At 42.5% G+C, this 20298-nt stretch overlaps 1 long non-coding RNA gene across 3 annotated transcripts in view; it reads right to left on the bottom strand.

Moving 5' to 3' along the window:
- Positions 1-20298, bottom strand: part of LOC130358026 (uncharacterized) — a 45646-nt gene that overhangs the window by 4179 nt on the left and 21169 nt on the right. Inside the window, exons 3-5 of one of the 3 annotated variants that reach the window (XR_008889374.1) lie at positions 11489-11560; positions 6269-6424; positions 4673-5140 (exon numbers count right to left, since the gene is read on the bottom strand). This is a non-coding gene — a long non-coding RNA (uncharacterized LOC130358026). Of the gene's footprint in view, positions 1-4672; positions 5141-6268; positions 6425-11488; positions 11561-20298 lie in introns of those variants that run through there. The other 2 variants (XR_008889375.1, XR_008889376.1) reach the window with 2 other exon arrangements.

The raw sequence follows: 20298 nt of genomic DNA, 5'->3' as shown, positions 1-20298 counted from the left end.
GATTTTCCGGGTCACCAGACACCCGTATGACCCGGATCCGCCGAAATTCACCGGTCTGAATTGACCGGCGATTTCCGGCGATCGTCGACATGGGGGGATCTCAGGACCCCCTGGGCATATGCACGGGATACCTGCTGATAGATATCATCAGTCATTCCGGTCCGGTCCCTGACCGGCTAGTGGCTGGGACCGGAATTCCCACGGGTGTACAAATACACCCTACGTCCTTAAGGACTCAGGATGCAGGGCGTACCTCCTGAAGAGGTTAAGTAAATGTGGTGAGTGATGGGAGGATAGTTGGCTTTTACGTTCAGGTTGTGCAAAGGTCAAGTTTGTAATGCCAGAAATAGGGTTGTGTATGTAGACTGGAGTATATGATCATATGACTATTTTTTAGAATTACGCAAACCACTATTTCAAATGATCTTTCTACCGTACACAAGACCCAGAGAAATAATACCTCTAAAGGCAGGGTTTATAGAAAGCAACTTTTGTTGTACTTTAAGTGCAATTTCAATACAGAAGAATAACAGATCGGAAACCTCTCCTGCTTTGAACAGTTCCTGACATGGACAGGGGTGTCAGCAGAGAGCACTGTGGTCAGACAGAAAATAACTTCCTCTGGAGCATACAGCAGCTTATTAGTACTGGAAGGATTATGATTTTTAAATACAAGTAATTTACAAATTTGTTTAAACTTTCTTGCACCTGCTGATGCAGAAAAAAATGTTACCCAATTTTTCTTTTTCATAAGGGGTAAAAGGAGGAAAAGCCCCACAAAATCTGTAACACAATTTCCCTCGAAGTACGGAAATACCACACATATGTGGCCCTAAACTCTTACCGTGAAATATAACAGGGCACCGAGGGGAGCTTCATGCGCATTTGAGGCCTAAATTGGGAATTTGCATAGGTGTGGACACGGATGCAAGCGTTACTCTTGCCTCCGCTGCCAAAAATACCCTACGCCAGTGTTTCCCACACAAGGTGCCTCCAGCTGTCGCAAAATTCTCAGCATGCCTGGACAGTCAATGGCGGTCCGGCAATGCAAGGAGTTGTTTTTTTGCAACAGCTGGAGGCTCTGTTTTGGAAACGCATTTTTTTGGGGGGGAGGGGAGGGGTAATTGTGTAAGGTGTATATGTATTGTTTTACTTTTTATTTTGTAGTAGTGTAGTATAGCGTAGTTAGTGTTTTTAGGGTACATTCACACGGGCGGGGGTTTACAGTGAGTTTCCCGCTGGGAGTTTGAGTTGTGGTGGGAAACTCACTGTAAACCCCCACCTGTGTGAATGTACCCTGTCAATTCACATTGCGGGGGGGGGGGGTGTTTACAGGAGCAATCCTCCAGTTGTTGCAAAACTACAACTCTAAACATGAACTGACAGACTGTGAATGCTGAGAGTTGTAGTTTTACTACAGCTGGAGGCACACTGGTGGAAAAACACTGAATTAGGCAACAGACTAACTCAGTGTTTACCCACCAGTGTGCCTCCAGCTGTTACAAAACTCCCAGCATGCCTGGACAGTCAATGGTCGTCCGGCAATGCCGGCAATGTACTGACAGCCGCTTGTTGCCAGGCATGCTGGTAGTTTTGCAAGATCTGGAGGGCCACGGTTTAGAAACCACTGCACAGGGATTTCCAAACTGTGGTCCTCCAGATCTTGCAAAACTACAAATTCCAGCATGCCCAGACAGCAAATGGCAGTGGTATAGCGTTTCTCAGAGACTGTTCTTGAAATAGTGGAGCCACTGGTGTGGCGGTGTGGGTAGCCAGCTTCTATCACTGTACAGCAGAGAGACATGGTGGCTTCTTTTCTCCTCAGGAATGATAGCCTTCTTTTTTGCAAGCAGGGAGAAAACTTCAGCGGCAACTGCCACAACCATCTGGACTCTGGTTGCCATCTTGCTTCTGCTCTCCTCAGAGGCTGCTTCCAGTCTGAAGAGGCAGGGACTCCTGTTTCCTTTTATGGCCAGCTCCAACAAGATGGACTAGCCCAGGTAGTCCCCTGAAGGTGCATTCTTTTCAACCCCAGCCCCCTGTACGGCAAGGGGCGGTTCTCTTTGTTCCACCTAGGAATCTTAGAACAACAAACCCCAGGGGGGTACAGGGTAACTGTAACCAAAACAACAACAAGCCCCCAAAGGGGTACCCTAAACTAGAACCCCCCCCCCAAAAAATGTAATTTTTATTAAGCATTTAAAATCAGAAAACACATCTGGTGATTGAACTGTATGGAACTTCAACACACTTGTGTGTGTGTGTGTGTACCACAAAAAGAAAAACACAGGATCTGTATTACTATGCCACCAATGCCTCATAGTATGTTTGCCACTTATAGATGTAGGGCCACTGTTATAGATATTAGGCTATTAATAGATGGAAATAAGGTGCTGACAGAAACCACTGCACTTTAAAAGCGAACACTAAGCCAGCTTCCTGATGGCATTTCGCTGGCAAGCCAGCGTCATCAGAGGACTGGCGGCTAGTGATGCCCGGAAGTGCGGCCTCCCCTTATATAGACTCCCCCAAGTGTCATCAAAAAGTGTTTCCCCATTCCCTATATGTAGTGGACCAATGATAGCGCAGAGATAGGATCACATGTAATGCATGCGGGATGTGTCTAGACCACGCACCATATGTATGGTCAATGATGAGCGGGGGTTTGTGTCATGTGATACAAACATCCCGCGATCGTAATCACTATGCGCCGTGTGTGTTCCACGGTGATTTTTTGGGATGGGGAAATTTCCCTTTTTGGAGAGTTTGTGGACAGGCTCAATGCCAATCAGATCGGCATGAGATTTACCTCAGAAATAGGGGGCAAAACCATCAACTTCCTGGATCTCACCATATACATTGACAATCAAAACCGGATACAAACTAATATCTACCGTAAACCGACTGCCACTAACAGTTTTCTCCATTGGGAGAGCTGGCATCCCGGCTCACTCAAGACGAGCATACCCATCGGCCAATATTTCCGAGCCAGGAGGAATTGTTCAGATGACCGACAATTTAGGCAGGAATGCAACCAATTAAGATCGAAATTTATTCAGAGGGGTTACCCAAAAAAACATCTGAGATCCTCTTTCACTAGGGCATCCAGGAGTAGTCGCACCGAACTACTATCGTCTAATACACCAGAGACACAACCTGACAATATCATCAGATGAATAGGGACCTATGATGCATACGCCACTCAAATCATGCAAATTTTACAGAGACATTGGCACATCCTTATATCAGACAGGAATCTTAAGGATAGACTTAGTTCAAAACCTAACATTACAAAAGAGGATCAAATCTCCATGCCCTGCTTGTACACAGCCATTTCCATGCATGCACCTGAGAGGAGTGTTTCCACTTGGTTACCAGCACGCCCACAGGGTTCCTTTGCGTGTGGTCACTGCACATTCTGCAAATATATAAAATAAAATAAAAACTAAGAGTTTCATCAATCCAGCAGATGGACGAACCTATACAATTCTTGATTTCATTAATTGCAGGAGTAAAAATGTAATTTACATAGCTCAATGCCCTTGTCTGAAGCTATATATCGGGAAAAACCACACAAGAGCTTCGTCGAAGAATTAGTAAACATCTGAGCACCATGAGAACCAACCAGGATACCCCTTTGGCCAGATATATGAAAGGCCAAAACGACAACAGGATGGACAAAGTTTTCTTTTGGGGGGTTATGTCAGATGAAAATAGACTCCCGCAAGGGCAATATTAATGGCCTCCTGTTACGGGAGGAAGCCAGTTAGATTCATCGCCTGAATAGCAGAAGCCCAATAGGCCTCAATGAAGGCTTTTCATATTCTGCATTCTTCGGTTAAATTTGTTCACTTATATTTCACCTGTACCACACCCCGGTTCAGCCTCCCACATATGACATGGCCTATTCCATACTATAATCAATATATCATTAAATATACCATCTCCGTCCCCCCCCCCCCTTCTCCTCCATTCAGCTCCCCTTTAGTTTACCCCTTCATATTTTGGGGTCACATCCCAATATACCCACCTGATTTAATATTCCTATATTTGTATTTTCGGGCACTACATACCCCTCATACACTAGATGACATCTTTTTCCCCTATTCTCATATGATCATTATTACATGTGATCCTATCTCTGTGCTATCATTGGTCCACTACATATAGGGAAAGGGGGGCACTTTTTGATGACACTTGGGGGAGTCTATAAAAGGGGAGGCCGCACTTCCAGGCATCTCTAGCCGCCAGTCCTCTGATGATGCTGGGTTGTCAGCGAAACGCCGTCAGGACGCTGGCTTAGTGTTAGCTTTTAAAGAGCAGTGGTTTCTGTCAGCACTTTATTTCCATCTATTAATAGCCTCAACAGTGGCCCTACATCTATAAGCGGCATACATACTGGCACTGGAATAATGGCACAAGGGGATAAAGATGGAGGGGAGGATAATCATCCCCCCCCTCCCTCTTAATCCCCCTGTGCCATACTTCCCCCTCCCTCTGATCCCCTTTTGCCATTATCACTACCCCCCCCCCTCTATCTTAATGCCCTTGTGCCATTATTTCTCTATCTTTTCACTTAACTATTGCGTGCAGACACATTTATTCTTGTATTATAGAAAACACTGTATAATAAATCCAGAATCCCAATTTATTTTGTAAATAACTATTCTCATTTTATTTTTGGGCGGGAAGGGGAAGTCATTATCCTCATCACAACATCTCTTCTGTTCAATAGCTTTAGTTTGTCAAGTGTAGAAAGGTAAATTGTAAAGATATTTTGTAACCTTGACAGTCTTATTCACAGAGGTTTATGAGGTTCTGTGTATGATATCAGTGCTGAACCGAATACTAGACAGATATACACCCATGGTAGATGAATACACTCTTCGCATCACACCCTGAGGCAGAGGTTTGACACTCTTCTTGTAAGTGTATATTTTCTTATGACAAGCAGAGTGTTCTGTTCCCAAGGGACTGGAATTTCTTAGAAAACAGTCGCGCATATCTGATGAAAACATTTGCATTCAGGATTGTAAACATCCAACAATTAGCTAAAAGCAGCAGCTTCACATTTGACAATTCCAGGGAGGCAGCGCTGGAGCTGAGCAGAGACGTGTATCACAAACACAGGCTCATACAGCTGATGAGACAAGAAGTAACAAGTTCAACTATGTTTTATGAGAAATCACAGCCTTGAACTAAACTCTGTCAAAAAAATATGCCTGGAAAATATCTTATTAGGGTACATTCACACGTACTATATCTGCTATAGTTTTCAATGTAAACTATATGACTGAACACAGTGCCAAATCTGCAGAAGCTTCTGTACATGCGAATGTAGTAAGTGCACACAGGCAAATTTAGAAGCGGGTTTTCAGTGAGTTTCCTGCTGCGAGTAGGAGCTGCAACGGGTTTTCCGTGGCAGATTTTTCAGTAGCAGAATTTCCGAGGCGAAAAATCTTCAGCAAATTACATTGACTTCAATGAGGTGCGGAAAGCCCTCCTTGGTTCAAACTCACAGCAGTAAACTTGCTTCTAAATTCGCACATGTGAACATATTTCAGAGCTAGCATTAGCAACAGGCAAAGCTGGAGGCTTATGGCAATGCTGTAAGAGTTACATGAAAATTTAACCCTAGTTGCCAGATTCCTCCACATATTACAGGTGATCAGTATTACAGATCATATTACAGTTCTGGATGACGTCCACCTTCTCCTTCAGTGTTAATCACTATCGTGGGGGGGATGACCTTCCCGTCTCCGCTCTCTAACGCGATGGTCGGCTGCCCGACACTCTTTTAGTGGGCTAGTCCATTTTCACTTGTGGGTGAGCCTATTTTAGTGTAGTAGGGTGCAAGGTAGGGCCTGGTAGGTCCAGCAAATAAGCCTGGTTGTCCGCTATTGTAAAGGTGACGGGTCCTTATGGGAGTGTCCATTATTGAGATACCTGTGAGCAGCTTAAAGTGTCCATGTAACTTAAAAACACTTATGATATGTAAAAGGGGCTTGTCAAAAATTATGATTGGTCTGTGTGTCCATACCCCCACCATTTGCCATAACAAGGCATGAGAAGTGCTCCTCTCCCTGTCTTGCTTCCAGTTTCACAGGATAAGTTCCATAGAATTTCCATAGGGTCCTGTACAGTGACAATGAAACAAAGAGAAAAGTGCCTAACCAAGCACTTCTTTAGCTTCGTTCTGGTTATTGGTGGGGGTTCTGATCAAAACTTTTGACATGTTAAAAGTATTTTTTTAGTGACAAGGACCTACCTTCATTAGCTGTTGGACAAAGGTGTGTTTAGTTGACAGCTATCTTTCCTCTTCTCCCAATACATGTGAACCTTCAGTACATTTAACACGTTCATGTGTGTGCACAGTGAAGAGAGGTGAGCCACTGCCAGAGAGCCCAGGCGGCAACTTATCATTCTGAAAAAAAAGAGCTGAGCAGGTAAAATCCAACATGAATAATCCTTCAATTCCTTCATATCGTGGGATGGGACGGATATATTAGTGGAATTGAGGGAACGGTGGTTGGTAAGTAAATGTCTAATATTTTTATTCTGCCAGCCCAGGTAGAATGGATGAAAAATAAATTCTCCTTCCCCTTGCTGATCGGTGGGTTCCTGGTTGCTTAGTATAAGTCTGTCACATGTTATGTTATGCAGTCACATGATTTGTTGTCACATGTTCTCCCAGAGAGCACCAGCTAAACCTATGACCCGCAGCTTGAGCAATGGGCTTTAGTCCAGCCCCCCCCCCCCCCCCCCCACACTATAAAGGGGCGGCCATTACAGTTCACTATCTTGTACCATCAGTCTTTACTGAGACAGCAACCACCAGAGATCTCAGTGCAAGTGATCAGCATCTGGAAGACCCCACAAGCTACAGTCCTTCCAGTAAGTCTCAAGTCTATATCTGCTGTCACTACAAGTAGCCAAGTCCTGCATATAGTCAAGTCAAATCTAATTTCAAGTCAAGTTAACTACAAGTATATTGGTCCAGCAAGCTGCTAGGTCCTCTGGGTCCGGGCCACCGCTCTGGGAATTCTGGCCTTAGCTGTGAAGATAATTACACCTGTCTTCTACTCAGTAAAGCCTCCGTTTGACCATAACTGGTTGTGGACTCTCATTTCACTTATAGCAATTGGGATAGCAGAGAATCTGGGCGTGTGGTGTTCCGGAACCCCAAAACCACACTGGCGTCACAAACACTAGGGGTTAATACCATCCAGCCCTCGGAGTTAATACCATCTGACCCCACCACTCATACCGCTACACCCGTGGTCCCGCCATTTCACCCGGTGGTCCACCACAACTTTGGTGTCACGTAACAGGATACTGGTGTGTGCCTTAACCACTCAGCCACCCAGTCAAGTCCGGCCACCCATCAACAGCATACAGGTGTGTGTGGTCGCAGCTCCGCCCAGTCAGTCCCCAGCGGTGACAGAATACCAGCAAGTGCCCGCTGCAGCACCGACTCTGCATAAATCAACAATTTGCTGCAAAGAGTCTTCAGCACCAGTGGCCATCAGCGTTAACCCCTCGGTGCCAAGTAACGTTTGAAAGTACTCGTTAGAGTCCATTGCCGGCCAGCTTAACCCCTTGAGGATGCAGGGTTTTTCAGTTTTTTCACTTTCGTTTTTTCCTCCTTACCTTTTAAAAATCATAACCCTTTCAATTTTCCACCTAAAAATCCATATCATGGCTTATTTTTTGCCTCACCAATTCTACTTTGCAGTGACATTAGTCATTTTACCCAAAAAATCACGGCAAAACGGGAAAAAAAATCATTGTGTGACAAAATCAAAGAAAAAATGCCATTTTGTAACTTTTGGGGGCTTCTGTTTCTACGCAGTGCATATTTCTGTAAAAATGGCACCTAATCATTATTCTGTAGGTCCATATGGTTAAAATGGTATCCTTCTTATATAGGTTGGATAATGTCATACTTCGGAAAAAAATCATAACTACATGCAGGAAAATGTATACGTTTAAAAATGTCCTCTTTTGACCCCTATAACTTTTTTATTTTTCCACGTAAAGGGCGGTATGAGGGCTCATTTTTTGTGCCGTGAACGGAAGTTTTTATCGGTACCATATTTGTTTTGATCAGACTTTTTGATCACTTTTTATTCATTTTTTAATGGTATAAAAAGTGACCAAAAATAAGCTTTTTTTACGTGTACGCCATTGACCATGTGGTTTAATTAATGATATATTTTTATAGTTCGGACATTTACGCACGCGGCGATACCACATAGGTTTATTTTTATTTACACTGTTTTATTTTTTTTATGGGAAAAGGGGGGTGATTCAAACTTTTATTAGGGCAGGGGTTAAATGACCTTTATTAACACTTTTTTTTACTTTTTATTTGCAGTGTTATAGCTCCCATAGGGACCTATAACACTGCACACACTGATCTCTCATGCTGATCACTGGCGTGTATTAACGCCTGTGATCAGTGTTATCGGCGCTTGACTGCTCCTGCCTGGATCTCAGGCACGGAGCAGTCATTCGTCGATCGGACACCGAGGAGGCAGGTAAGGGCCCTCCCGGTGTCCTGTAAGCTGTTCGGGACGCCGCGATTTCCCCGCAGCGGTCCCGAACAGCCCGACTGAGCAGCCGGGTTACTTTCACTTTCATTTCAGAAGCGGCGGTCAGCTTTGATCGCCGTGTCTGAAGGGTTAATACAGGGCATCACATACCTCACATACCTCACCCATGTCAGACCCCCCAATTTCAAGTGTCAGTCCCGTCAGTCAAGTATCATCACTTATTTCAGCTACCGAAATGGAAGAACCTGTCACCTGCCCAACTGAGTCAAGAGCTTGCTGTTCCTGAGTCTCAAGAAATGGTGCTGCATAGGTCCCAACGGTCCACACAAGGGCAGATACCCGCTAGATACAAAGATTAAAGTACACATAGTTTTGTATACCTAAGTCAAGTATAGCTAAGTCACATAAAGTAGAGTTGTATCACTCACATTATACAGTCTACTAACAGTCATATGTCAAATGTGTATACTGTCATATGTTCTTGTGTTCGTGCGCAGGATACTTTCCTGTTCAGAAAGTACTCCTGAAACTAACCTAAAGCACATAGTCAGTGAAAGGTAACGTGAATGTCAAAATGTTATCTGTATTCATTGTCTAGCATAAATATGTCTAGAGTGACCAGTAATAATAGTGTGTGTATATAGGAGAGTACAACTTGCACTGCCGAGTGGTGCAATATACATGTATATACGCCCTACGCCCGGTCCCGGTATAATAAGGTGGGGTCATGACAGCCGGTACCCTGGGCAAATAGCGCGCAGCACCGATCGTTGTGCTGTGTGCTATTAACCCTTTAGACGTGGCATTCAAAGTTGATCGAGACCCTCACGGTGAAATCGTGAGGTCCCAATCAGCAAGAACGCGAGCGGAGGTCCCCTTACCTGCCTCAGTCACATCCGATCGGCGATTGATTGCTCCAAACCTCAAATCCAGGCTTGAGCAATCGACAGCCAATAACACTGATCTTTGCCATCTCATGCACAGCAATGATCTGTGTATGAGATTGGTATGTTCAGTGTAATAGCCACTAGAGGTGAAAAAAAAAGTTAATAAAGGTCATTTTACCCATTCCCTAATAAAAGTAAGAATCACCCCCCATTTCCCATTTATAAAAAAAAAACTAAAATAAAAATAAGCATATGTGGTATCCCGACGTGCAGAAATGTCCAAACTATAAAAATATATCACTAATTAAACCGCACAGTCAATGGTGTACGCGCAAAAAAATTCCAAAGTCCAAAATGCCGTATATTTGGGCCCTTTTTTTTCATGAAATAATGAATAAAAAGCGATCAAAAAGTCCGATCAATATAAAAATGGTACTGATAAAAACGTCATATCACGGCGCAAAAAATGTAGCCCTCATGCCGGCCCGTACGCAGAAAAATAAAAAAGTTATGGGGGCTAGAAGATGACAATTTTAAAAGTAAAAATTTTCCTGCATGTAGTTGTGATTTTTTTTACAAGTAATACAAATACATTTTAACCGCATGAACCTACAGAATAAAGATAAGATGTAATTTTTACCAAAAAATGCATTGCGTAGAAAGGGAAGGCCCCAAAAGTTAAGAAATTGCATTTTTACTTCAATTTTGTCGCACAATAAATTTTTTTCCACTTCGCCGTAGATAATTTGGTAAAATGACTAATATCACTGCAAAGTAGAATTGGTGGCACAAAAAAATAAGCCATAATATGTAATTTTAGGTGCAAAATTGAAAGCGTTATGATTTTTAGAAGGTGATGAGGAAAAAATGAAAATGCAAAAATGGAAAAACCCTGCGTCCTTAAGGGGTTAATGCCTAGACAGGATCCCTATGTATAGGTAGTATAAAGGACCTGTGGGAGGTCTCAAGGACCTGTGTAAATCTGTCACATGTTATGTTATGCAGTCCCATGATTTGTTCTCCCAGAGAGCACCAGCTTAACCTATGACCAATGGACTTTAGTCCAGCCCCCACTATATAAAGGGGCAGCCATTACAATTCACTCTCTTGTACTTCAGTCTTTACTGAGACAGCAACCACCAGAGATCTCAGGGCAAGTGATCAGCATCTGGAAGACCCCACAAGCTACAGTCATTCCAGTAAGTCTAAAGTCTATGTCTGCTGTCACTACAAGTAGTCAAGTCCTGCACATAGGGAAGTCAAGTCTAATTTCAAGTCAAGTTAACTACAAGTATATTGGTCCAGAAAGCTGCGAGGTCCTCTGGGTCCTGGCCACCTCTCTGGGAATTCTGGCCTTAGCTGTGAAGATAACTCCATCTGTCTTATACTCAGTAAAGCCTCTTTTTGACCATAACTGGTTGTGGACTCTCATTTCACTTCTAGCAATTGGGATAGAGGAGAATCCAGGCGTGGGGTGTTCCAGAACCAAAAAACCACACTGGCGTCATGAACACTAGGGGCTAATACCATCCAGCCCCTGGGGTTAATACCATCTGACCCAACCACTCACACCACTACACCCTTGGTCCCGCCATTTCACCCAGTTGTCCGTCACACTATAGTGAAGTATTCTCATATTCCACGTATTATATAATTTCATATTATATGTAATACTATAGTAAAGTATTCTCATATTAACATTTTATATAATTCTACATTTTATGTTCTAATATAGTAAAGTATTCTCATATATCATTTACTATATAAATCCACATTTTATGTTCTACCATGGTTAAGTATTATCATATGTCACTTATTATATATAATTCCACATTTTATTTTCTACCATGGTAGAGTATTTGCATATTTCCCCTATTATAAAATATAAAGTTTAAGCTTTAGTTGTAGCTTCAATAATGCAAGTATTTTAATAGAAGAGTTACAAAGTGATATTCCCCTATTACAGCCAGTCACTCTGTTCACATATAATAGTCGTTCTGAACAAGCACAAAGCAGATACTGAACATAATGGTCACAGGGAAAAACCTTTTCATTCTCTGCCCAGCTTTATGCCAGATTCTGTTATTGTAGCCGTCTCCTTGGCTGCCTGGAAAGAACCTGAAAGAAACACAATGCCCAAGAAAGTTATTATGGAGCCCGAGTGATGTAATAGGCAGCATTGGAAGAGATAGAATGAGGCAAATACAGACAAGTGTCAGGATGGTCTAGCGACTGAAGCAATACGAGTAGAACAATGATCCGGCTCACTATCTTATTTCATAGACAGTCACAAAGATTACAGGATTAGAAGCTTTAGCTGCAGGACTTAAAAAACGACACAAACATAATACATTACGGTAGACAAGCCATATGGGCTACAAACTTTTATACAAGATCCAAAGATTGTGTTATCCTGCTTGAGGATTGAGTAGAATCTCTAATAGGGCAGATGGCATCAGTCCAGAGAACGAGAGAACGGAGAAAAAATTATTTCATATATATTTATATATATATATATCCTTTCAACTTTATCTTCAGAGACAGATTCCAATATGATATATGTCCTATCTGCAAGAGGAAGGACTATTGCATTTAAACTGTATTGTGGTGCCATATTTGCAGCAACAACAGTTCATGAAACTAATGCTGTGGGCTGTCCGGGCATGCTGGGAGTTGTACTTTTGCAATATCTGGAGGTCCACAGTTTGAATACCATTGGACTAATGCCTTTGCAGCCTAGGAAATTGTATTGCCATGGGCCATGCTTGATTGTGTTATGATGCTATAACATATATAACTCTAACCATAGCGTTTTGTATTCCAGGGAGGCAATGGCTTGACATATACTGTGACCCCTCCGACTTACAATGGCCCCAACATATGATCATTTCAACATACGATGGCCTCTCAGAGACCATGGTATGTTGAAGGCAGCATCAAAATAAAATGCTTTTGTATGTCGGGGCCATCGCAAAAACGCCTATCCAGCAATGCAGACTGCTTCAGCTGCCACCGGATATCTGTTTAATGTGCCCCGTGTGCTCCGGTGAGTGTCACGCATCTGTCCCCACCGCTCCGGACCGTCCTCTTCATGCTCCGCTGCATGGCCATCGCTCTCCTTCGTCGTCATCACGTCACCCCGGGGACGTGATGACAGCAATGGAGAGCGACAATAATGGGCAGCGGTGATGGTCCGGAGCGGTGGGGACACGTGAGTATTATTATTGCACGGATCCCTCAACATACGATAAATTCAAGTAACGATGGTTCATTTGGAACGAATTACCATCGTACGTTGAGGGATCACTGTATATGAATGTATATGTATGTGGTGCCTCAGTGCGGAACACATCTGTCTACCTGCTCTGCCAGGTACATGTCACTTTATCGTGTCTGCTCCGGGCCACAGGTCCTGAGTTAAATGTCAAGTGTTTTATATTGCATTCTTAAATGGGCACTGTCATGAAATAAAAAAATTGATATGTTGTAGTACTTAAGTACTACAACATATCTCTAATATAGTTTAATTAAAAAAAGTGATTTTAAACCAGTTTAAAATCACTTTTAAATTCGGCCACTAGGGGTCGCCCTCCTAGTGGCCGAATTCATTCGGCAGTGACGTCACTACAAAATTTCGTCTCATTTGAGCCTGGCAAATGAGTCGAAATTCTAGTCACTGCGGTGCTCGCTCCCGCCTGTCAATCAAACAGGCGAGAGCGAGCACAGTGAAATCCAGGGCTGCGCATTGGCTCCCTGGACTCACACACTGGCCGCCTCCCTGCTGCATATTCTCCCTGCAGCAGGGAGGAACATGGCTCTTACCTCTGCTTACAGCCCCGGCTCCAGTGGGGATACGCCGCCTCCTCACTGCTCCTGTCATTGCCGGGGGGAGCGCGTTATATGGAGCAACAAGTGTATGCCCGGCTTCCTGTCATGCTCCTACACTCTGGTAACTCTCTCTATGGTTCTGGAGGACTTTCAATACTCCAGAAACATAGAGACAGTTTCCAGAGTGTACGGGCATGACAGGAAGCCGGGCATACACTTGTTGCTTGCTACGGACCCCCGCTCATGGTCCGGCACAGGTGAGGGGGGGAGGAGGGCGGGGGGGGGGGGTCTTCCAACACAGGGTGCCTCCAGTTGTTTCCCCACTACAACTCCCAGCATGCCCTGACAGCAAATAGATGTCAGGGCATGCTGGGAGTTGTGGTGGTGAAACAGCTGGAGGCACCCTGTCCTGAGAACTATGGGCGGAACTCGGCCCCCAGCAGGCATCAGTGAAGTGGTGCCTGCTGGGGAAGTCTGCCTGGTAGTGAGCACACTACCAGGCAGACAAAATGCCATTTTTAAGATAATAAAAAAAAAATATAAAGGCAGGGAGGGGGTTAGGGATAGATGGGCAATAGGCAGGGACAGAAAAAGAAAAAAAGAGGATGGTGGGAGCTACCCTTTAAATATTGCTAAAAAAAAATGTATGTCTTTATATTTTCTATTGTCATGAAAAAGAGAATAGTGACAGGGAAGGCCCTCTGGGGGGGCAATTGCCCCGTTGACCCCCCCCCCCCCCTCCCCCTGGATCCACCCCTGGTGATAGGATGCATAGGGGATCATATGTGCATAGTGTTGCCAATCAGGGCCTCCTGTCCTGCTCCCCCCAGGTCTGTCTAGATATGGAGGAATTAGTCAGTAAGTTAGTTAGTAATTGAGTCCAGTCAGAACTATGTGAAGCATCTCAGTAGTATACCTACCCCATATCTCTAATGGGGACAGGTTTCATGTCTTTCTACCTTTTCCAGGTAGTTGTCTGCCCGCACATGGATCCTGCCAACCAGGTTGTCCATCAGTCAAATCCGTCCACGTCAAGCAAGCTCAGACAAGTCAGCTTTGGGGAGAAGTGCCATAAAAGCCAATGGGCCATGTAGCCAAAAAGAGGATAATGTGAGTGAAAGCTTCTGGCAGCTCTAGTCCATACAAGTGTACCATGGCAGTAAGCCCCAACCCTGGAACCCCATGTGTGAAAGTCTAGGCTGACAGCAGCTACCCTTTTACTCTCAAGTCTGTGTTTCCCACTTTGTCAAGTCAAGTCTCAGTCAGTCTAGTCATGTCAGCTTAGTCAAGTCTGTCCACGTCAACCTCAGACAAGTCTATGTCACAATTCAGTCAGAAAGGACTACAAGTCCCAAAGTACTAAGAAAGCAACTGTGATTCCCTGCTGCTATCTTCAGCAATACTGCACTAAAACTGAACTGTACCCGTCATGTCATCTATCTGCACTTCCTGAAGTAAGGTTCAAAAGTGGTATCCCTAACCTGGCATTTGAGGTACTCTTTACCCAGTGCTTGGCAACGGCAACCGCTTCATCCTTGGAGTGTGGTAGGTTAACACTCCTGGCATCACAAACTCTTATAGTCACAACACCCATCAGTCTATATACACGCCATTAACTCCAGTTCTCCACATATATAGGTACCATTCAGAGCTTCATGCTGTCCTAAGACACATAAGCTCTTTCTTCATTAACCTTTTTCCATGACACAGCCCATTTTGGCCTTGGTCAATTTTGCTTGTTGTTTTTTTTCTCCTTGTCTTTTGGTTATGTACACACAGTAAGATATCTGCGGCGGAATTCTGTATTCTCAAAACACAGAAATCTGCCGAATTTCAAAGCCCCATTAACTTCACTAAGATTCCACCACAGAATGACGAATATTCATATTTTTTTCTTCACAGTACACATCACAACAATGATGTGCACTGTGTAAAAGAAAAAAAAAAAAAGGTGTTCATCCCTCCCTGCTTCCAGCTTGTGGTCCAAAGAAGGCTCCAATATTATTTACTGGAGTCGGTGTGGAACGCAAATATATGTGAATATGCAAATATTCGCGAATATCGGCACTTCCAGAGGACACCTGATCCCTCCTTCTTTTAGCTTGTGGGCCAATGAGAAGGATGCATATACAGTTGTCAGAGGTTAGCAACATCCCTAGCAACTAATAGGAAAGCGAATTGATAGTTACAGTTAGATAGGTTAGGTTAGTTTAGCAGATAGGTTCTAGTGTAGGGTATAGTGTTAGTTGAAAGATATAATCGCACTTGCGCACTATGCGAATTTCATTATGATTTTCGCATGGGGAAAAAAAGTAAATGAACATTGCGAACATAGGACGAATATTCGTGCACATATTCCAGAAATATCGCAAATTCGAATATGGCCCCTGCCGCTCATCACTAAATCCCAGTAAATTCCAGAGGAATTTCTGGTAAAATTCCACTCTGTAAATATTAAGTGACATAACTATTACATTTTTCCATCTACAGACCCATAGGAGGGCATGTTTTTTGCATGATTAATTGTATTTTACCATGATACCTTTCGATTTACCATAAAATTTACAGCCCAATAAAAATAATATATTATTTGGTGGTTGGTGGCATTGAAAAAAAACAAAACGCTATTTTGCAAGGAAAGTTTTAAAAGGTATTTGTTTGTGCACTTTACGGTAAAACTGGCACCGATCTGGCATCAATGCAATCACAATATCTAATTTATATAGGTTTTGTTTTATTTTACTACTTTAAAAAAAAGTTTACACTTTTTTCAAGAAAATAAGTGTGCTTATAATCACCCTCTGCTGGCCTCTATAACTTTTTTTTATTTTTCTGTATATGGAACTGTTTGCTTCGTGATATGTAGTATTTTTTTATTGGTTTTGTTTTGAAGGGACTTTTTCGATTGCATTTTATAACATTTTTTTTCTGGCATGTGAAGTGACAAAATCAGCCTTTTACCACGCAAGATCATAAACATTATATTTAAATAGTTTGGATATGTTTACACATGGCGATAGCTATATGTTTATGTTTATTTTTTTACACTAGTTTATTAGAAAAATTGGAAAGGGGGTTATTTAAACTTTTATTAAAGGAGTGGCTTATTCATATTCATTAATATGTTTTTTCATTCTTTTTTTTCCACTATTGTTTGGCCACATGGTTCAGTTGTTCGCAATAATAATAATTCAAGTTAACGTGTGATAGCTTGAAACTATAATGCTATAGAAGGTAAACTCAAAATGAAGGAAAATTAGAACATCAACCATTGCAGGCACTTACCTACTACACTTGCCCCTTATTGGCTCTACTTGCCCCCAATGGAATGCTTTGCCCTCATTGCTCCAGTATTTGTCAACTGGCATCAATGACCAATGTAATATGCCATTAAATTCCATCTTTTGAGGTCAATTGTTATAACACATGAAACTTCAGAAGACTTTCCAAATACGTTCACTGCTCCTTTGGAACACTTGCTGTTCTACTTTGGCGATCCTACCCTAACCTCATGGGGAACCTTGGCATCACTAGCTATTCAGCAAAACAGTTTTAAGAACAAGTAGTATGAATTTCAAGGCAAATTTTTCATCTTTTTATTTTTTCAATTTGGTTCCATTAAGTATGATTATTTAGCATCGCTGGCTGATATGCATTAAATCTAAGATCATGACTTTTGCTGTTCTGTCTGGGCCCCACTATTGTTTCAAATAGAGGTAGAAGAAATCCCGGTACTCTCAAGATGCTGATACAAAGGTACTTTATTTAAAGGGGTACTCTTTATATGTCTACCTAGACATCTTATCCAAAGGATAGGGGATAATATGTCAGATCGCTGGGGTCCCACTCCTTTGGATAGGGGATAAGATGTCTAGGGGCGGAGTACCCCTTTAAGCATTCACTGCATACAACATAGCAGCACGCGTTCCGGCATAACCCTTTTTCAACTGCATAAAGAACACTCAGAACTGCAGAATATGTGCTGCCATGTTGCATGCAGTGAATTCTAAAAGGGGTACTCCGCTGGAAAACATTTTTTTCTAAATCATCTGGTCCCAGAAAGTTAAACAGATTTGTAAAACACTTCTATTAAAAAAAAAATCTTAATCCTTCCAGTACTTATAAGCTGCTGTATACTACAGAGGAAGTTCCTTTCTTTTTGAAATTCCTTTCTGTCTGACCACAGTGCTCTCTGCTGACACCTCTGTCCATGTCAGGAACTGTCCAGAGCAAGAGAAGTTTGCTATGAGGATTTGCTCCTACTCAGTTCCTAAAATTAACAAAGGTGTCAGCAGAGAGCACTGTGGTCAGACAGAAAGAAAATTCAAAAAGAAAAGAACTTCCTGTGGAGCATACAGCAGCTGATAAGTACTGGAAGGATTGGGATTTTTAAATAGAAGTAATTTACAAATCTGTACAATAAAGAAAGGAAGATGCGGAGCACTAACCGTATATGCAGAAATCTTTATCCCATGTCAAAGGAGCTTGGCGTGCAGGGGAGCGGGGTGGCAGGGAGACCTTCAGGTGATGGGCAGTATCGCGCGCATGCGCTTCTTCAGACCTGGCGCATCACGTCCGGAGGTGTGCTTTTAAAATCCGGGGGGGCGTAGTCATGACAACACCACCACGTCCGGGAGACATACAGGTAAGTGGAGGAGTGGGGATTGGTGATGCCGTGGATGGGGAGTGGAAAAGATACAATAGGTAAACGTTACAACATGTAATGTTAAAAGCATACTCAAGAAAAGGAAGCCAATCATATTATGCAGTATTGGGGACTTACAAATTATAAGAATACGCTCATGTCGTCATGGTCATTTAACCCCATGACGCCTAGAGCGTCTGTACGCATAATCCAAAGAGATTTTTTGATCATCAACGTTTTGTGTCTATCCTGGATATTTGAATTGGGTTCAACACGTTCTAGGGCAGAAAAACGTAGGGCTTTGGGGTCACCCTGATGTGCCTCATACATATGGGTAATGAACCTCATAGATCCTTGTTTAGTTCTTAGGGAACGGATGTGTTCCCTTATTCTGTGGAACAAGGGTCTTTTCGTTTTCCCTGTGTAGTAATGGCCACACACGCATTTGAAGCAATATACTACATAGGTAGACCTACAGGAAATAAATTGGTTCACTTTTATTGTGTGACCACCTAGTGTAACTATTTTGGCTTGATCATTGTACAGGCAAAAAGAACAGGAACCACAATGAAAGTTACCAATAGGTCTAGTATCAGTGAGCCAATTGGTGGTACTAGCTTTTGATACCTTGTTGCGAGTACGTTTTAGAAAATCGGAAATTGTACTGTTTTTCTTGTAAGTGATTATGGGTTTTTGTTCTGCTATTGTTTTAAGGTCTTCGTCCCTTTGAATCATATACCAATTATTATTTATGGCATGTTTTATATGATTGTTGAGGGGTGAATTTTTGAATGTGAAAAAACATCTTTGTTGTTGCGATTGCGGCTTCTTTTGTTTGAACAATGTATGTCTCGGAATGGTTTGTAAACGTTCTCTGGCTTTTGTGCCTATGCTAACATCTTCTTGTGCATCTTTGAAAGGAATTACATTTTTACCAGCAATAACCCCTTCATAAAACACATCAAACTTCTACTCCGCTTTGTAGATGATATTTTTTTTGTGTTGGACGGGACCAACGTAGAATTTAACCAGTTCATTGAATACCTTAATGTCAGTAATAACGTTAACATGTTATTTACATCCCAGCATGGAGGCAATTCCTTAGAGTTTTTAGACGTCCTGATTACAATACACGACAATACCATCACCACTACAGGATACCGCAAGGTCACATCTAGAAACGCACTGCTCCACTATCAGTCTTCTCACCCTAAACAGTTAAAAGATAGTATCCCTTTCGGACAAATGATCAGGCCTCAAACACATTAATAATGATCCCACCATATTTAATAAACAACTAGATGAATTAAGCTCACATTTCCTACAGAGAGGGTACCCCCAACATGTCATTACAAAAGCCAGAGAACGTTTACAAACCATTCCGAGACATACATTGTTCAAACAAAAGAAGCTGCAATCACAACAAAGATGTTTTTTCGCATTCAAAAATTCACCCCTCAAAAATAATATAAAATAAGCCATAAATAATAATTGGTATATGGTTCAAAGGGACGAAGACCTTAAAACAATAACAGAACAAAAACCCATAATCACTTACAAGAAAAACAGTACAATTTCCGATTTTCTAAAACGTACTCGCAACAAGGTATCAAAAGCTAGTACCACCAATTGGCTCACTGATACTAGACCTATTGATAACTTTCGTTGTGGTTCCTGTTCTTTTTGCCTGTACAATGATCAAGCCAAAATAGTTTCACTAGGTGGTCACACAATAAAAGTGAACCAATTTATCTCCTGTAGGTCTACCTATGTAGTATATTGCCTCAAATGCGTATGTGGCCTTTACTACATAGGGAAAACGAAAAGACCCTTGTTCCACAGAATAAGGGAACACATCCGTTCCCTAAGAACTAAACAAGGATCTATGAGGTTCATTACCCATATGCATGAGGCACATCAGGGTGACCCCAAAGCCCTACGTTTTTCTGCCCTAGAACGTGTTGAACCCAATCCAAATATCCAGGATAGACCCAAAACATTGATGTTGGATTATTATCAAAGAATCTTGTTGGATTATGCGTACAGACGCTCTGGGCGTCATGGGGTTAAATGACCATAACGACATGAGCGTATTCTTATAATTTGTAAGTCCCCAATACTGCATAATAGAATTGGCTTCCTTTTCTTGAGTATGCTTTTAACATTACATGTTGTAACGTTTACCTATTGTATCTTTTCCACTCCCCATCCATGGCATCACCAATCCCCACCCCTCCACTTACCTGTATGTCTCCCGGACGTGGTGTTGTTGTCATGACTATGCCCGGACATGATGCGCCAGGTCTGAAGAAGCGCATGCGTGCGATACGACCAGTCTGCCTGCCACCCCGCTCCCCCGCACGCCAAGCTCCTGTGACATGGA

The sequence above is a fragment of the Hyla sarda genome, chromosome 2 (assembly GCF_029499605.1).
Source record: "Hyla sarda isolate aHylSar1 chromosome 2, aHylSar1.hap1, whole genome shotgun sequence".
Lineage (NCBI taxonomy): Eukaryota > Metazoa > Chordata > Amphibia > Anura > Hylidae > Hyla > Hyla sarda.
The sequence above is the reverse complement of the archived record's forward strand: the minus strand, read 5'-3'. Positions and strand labels throughout refer to the sequence as shown.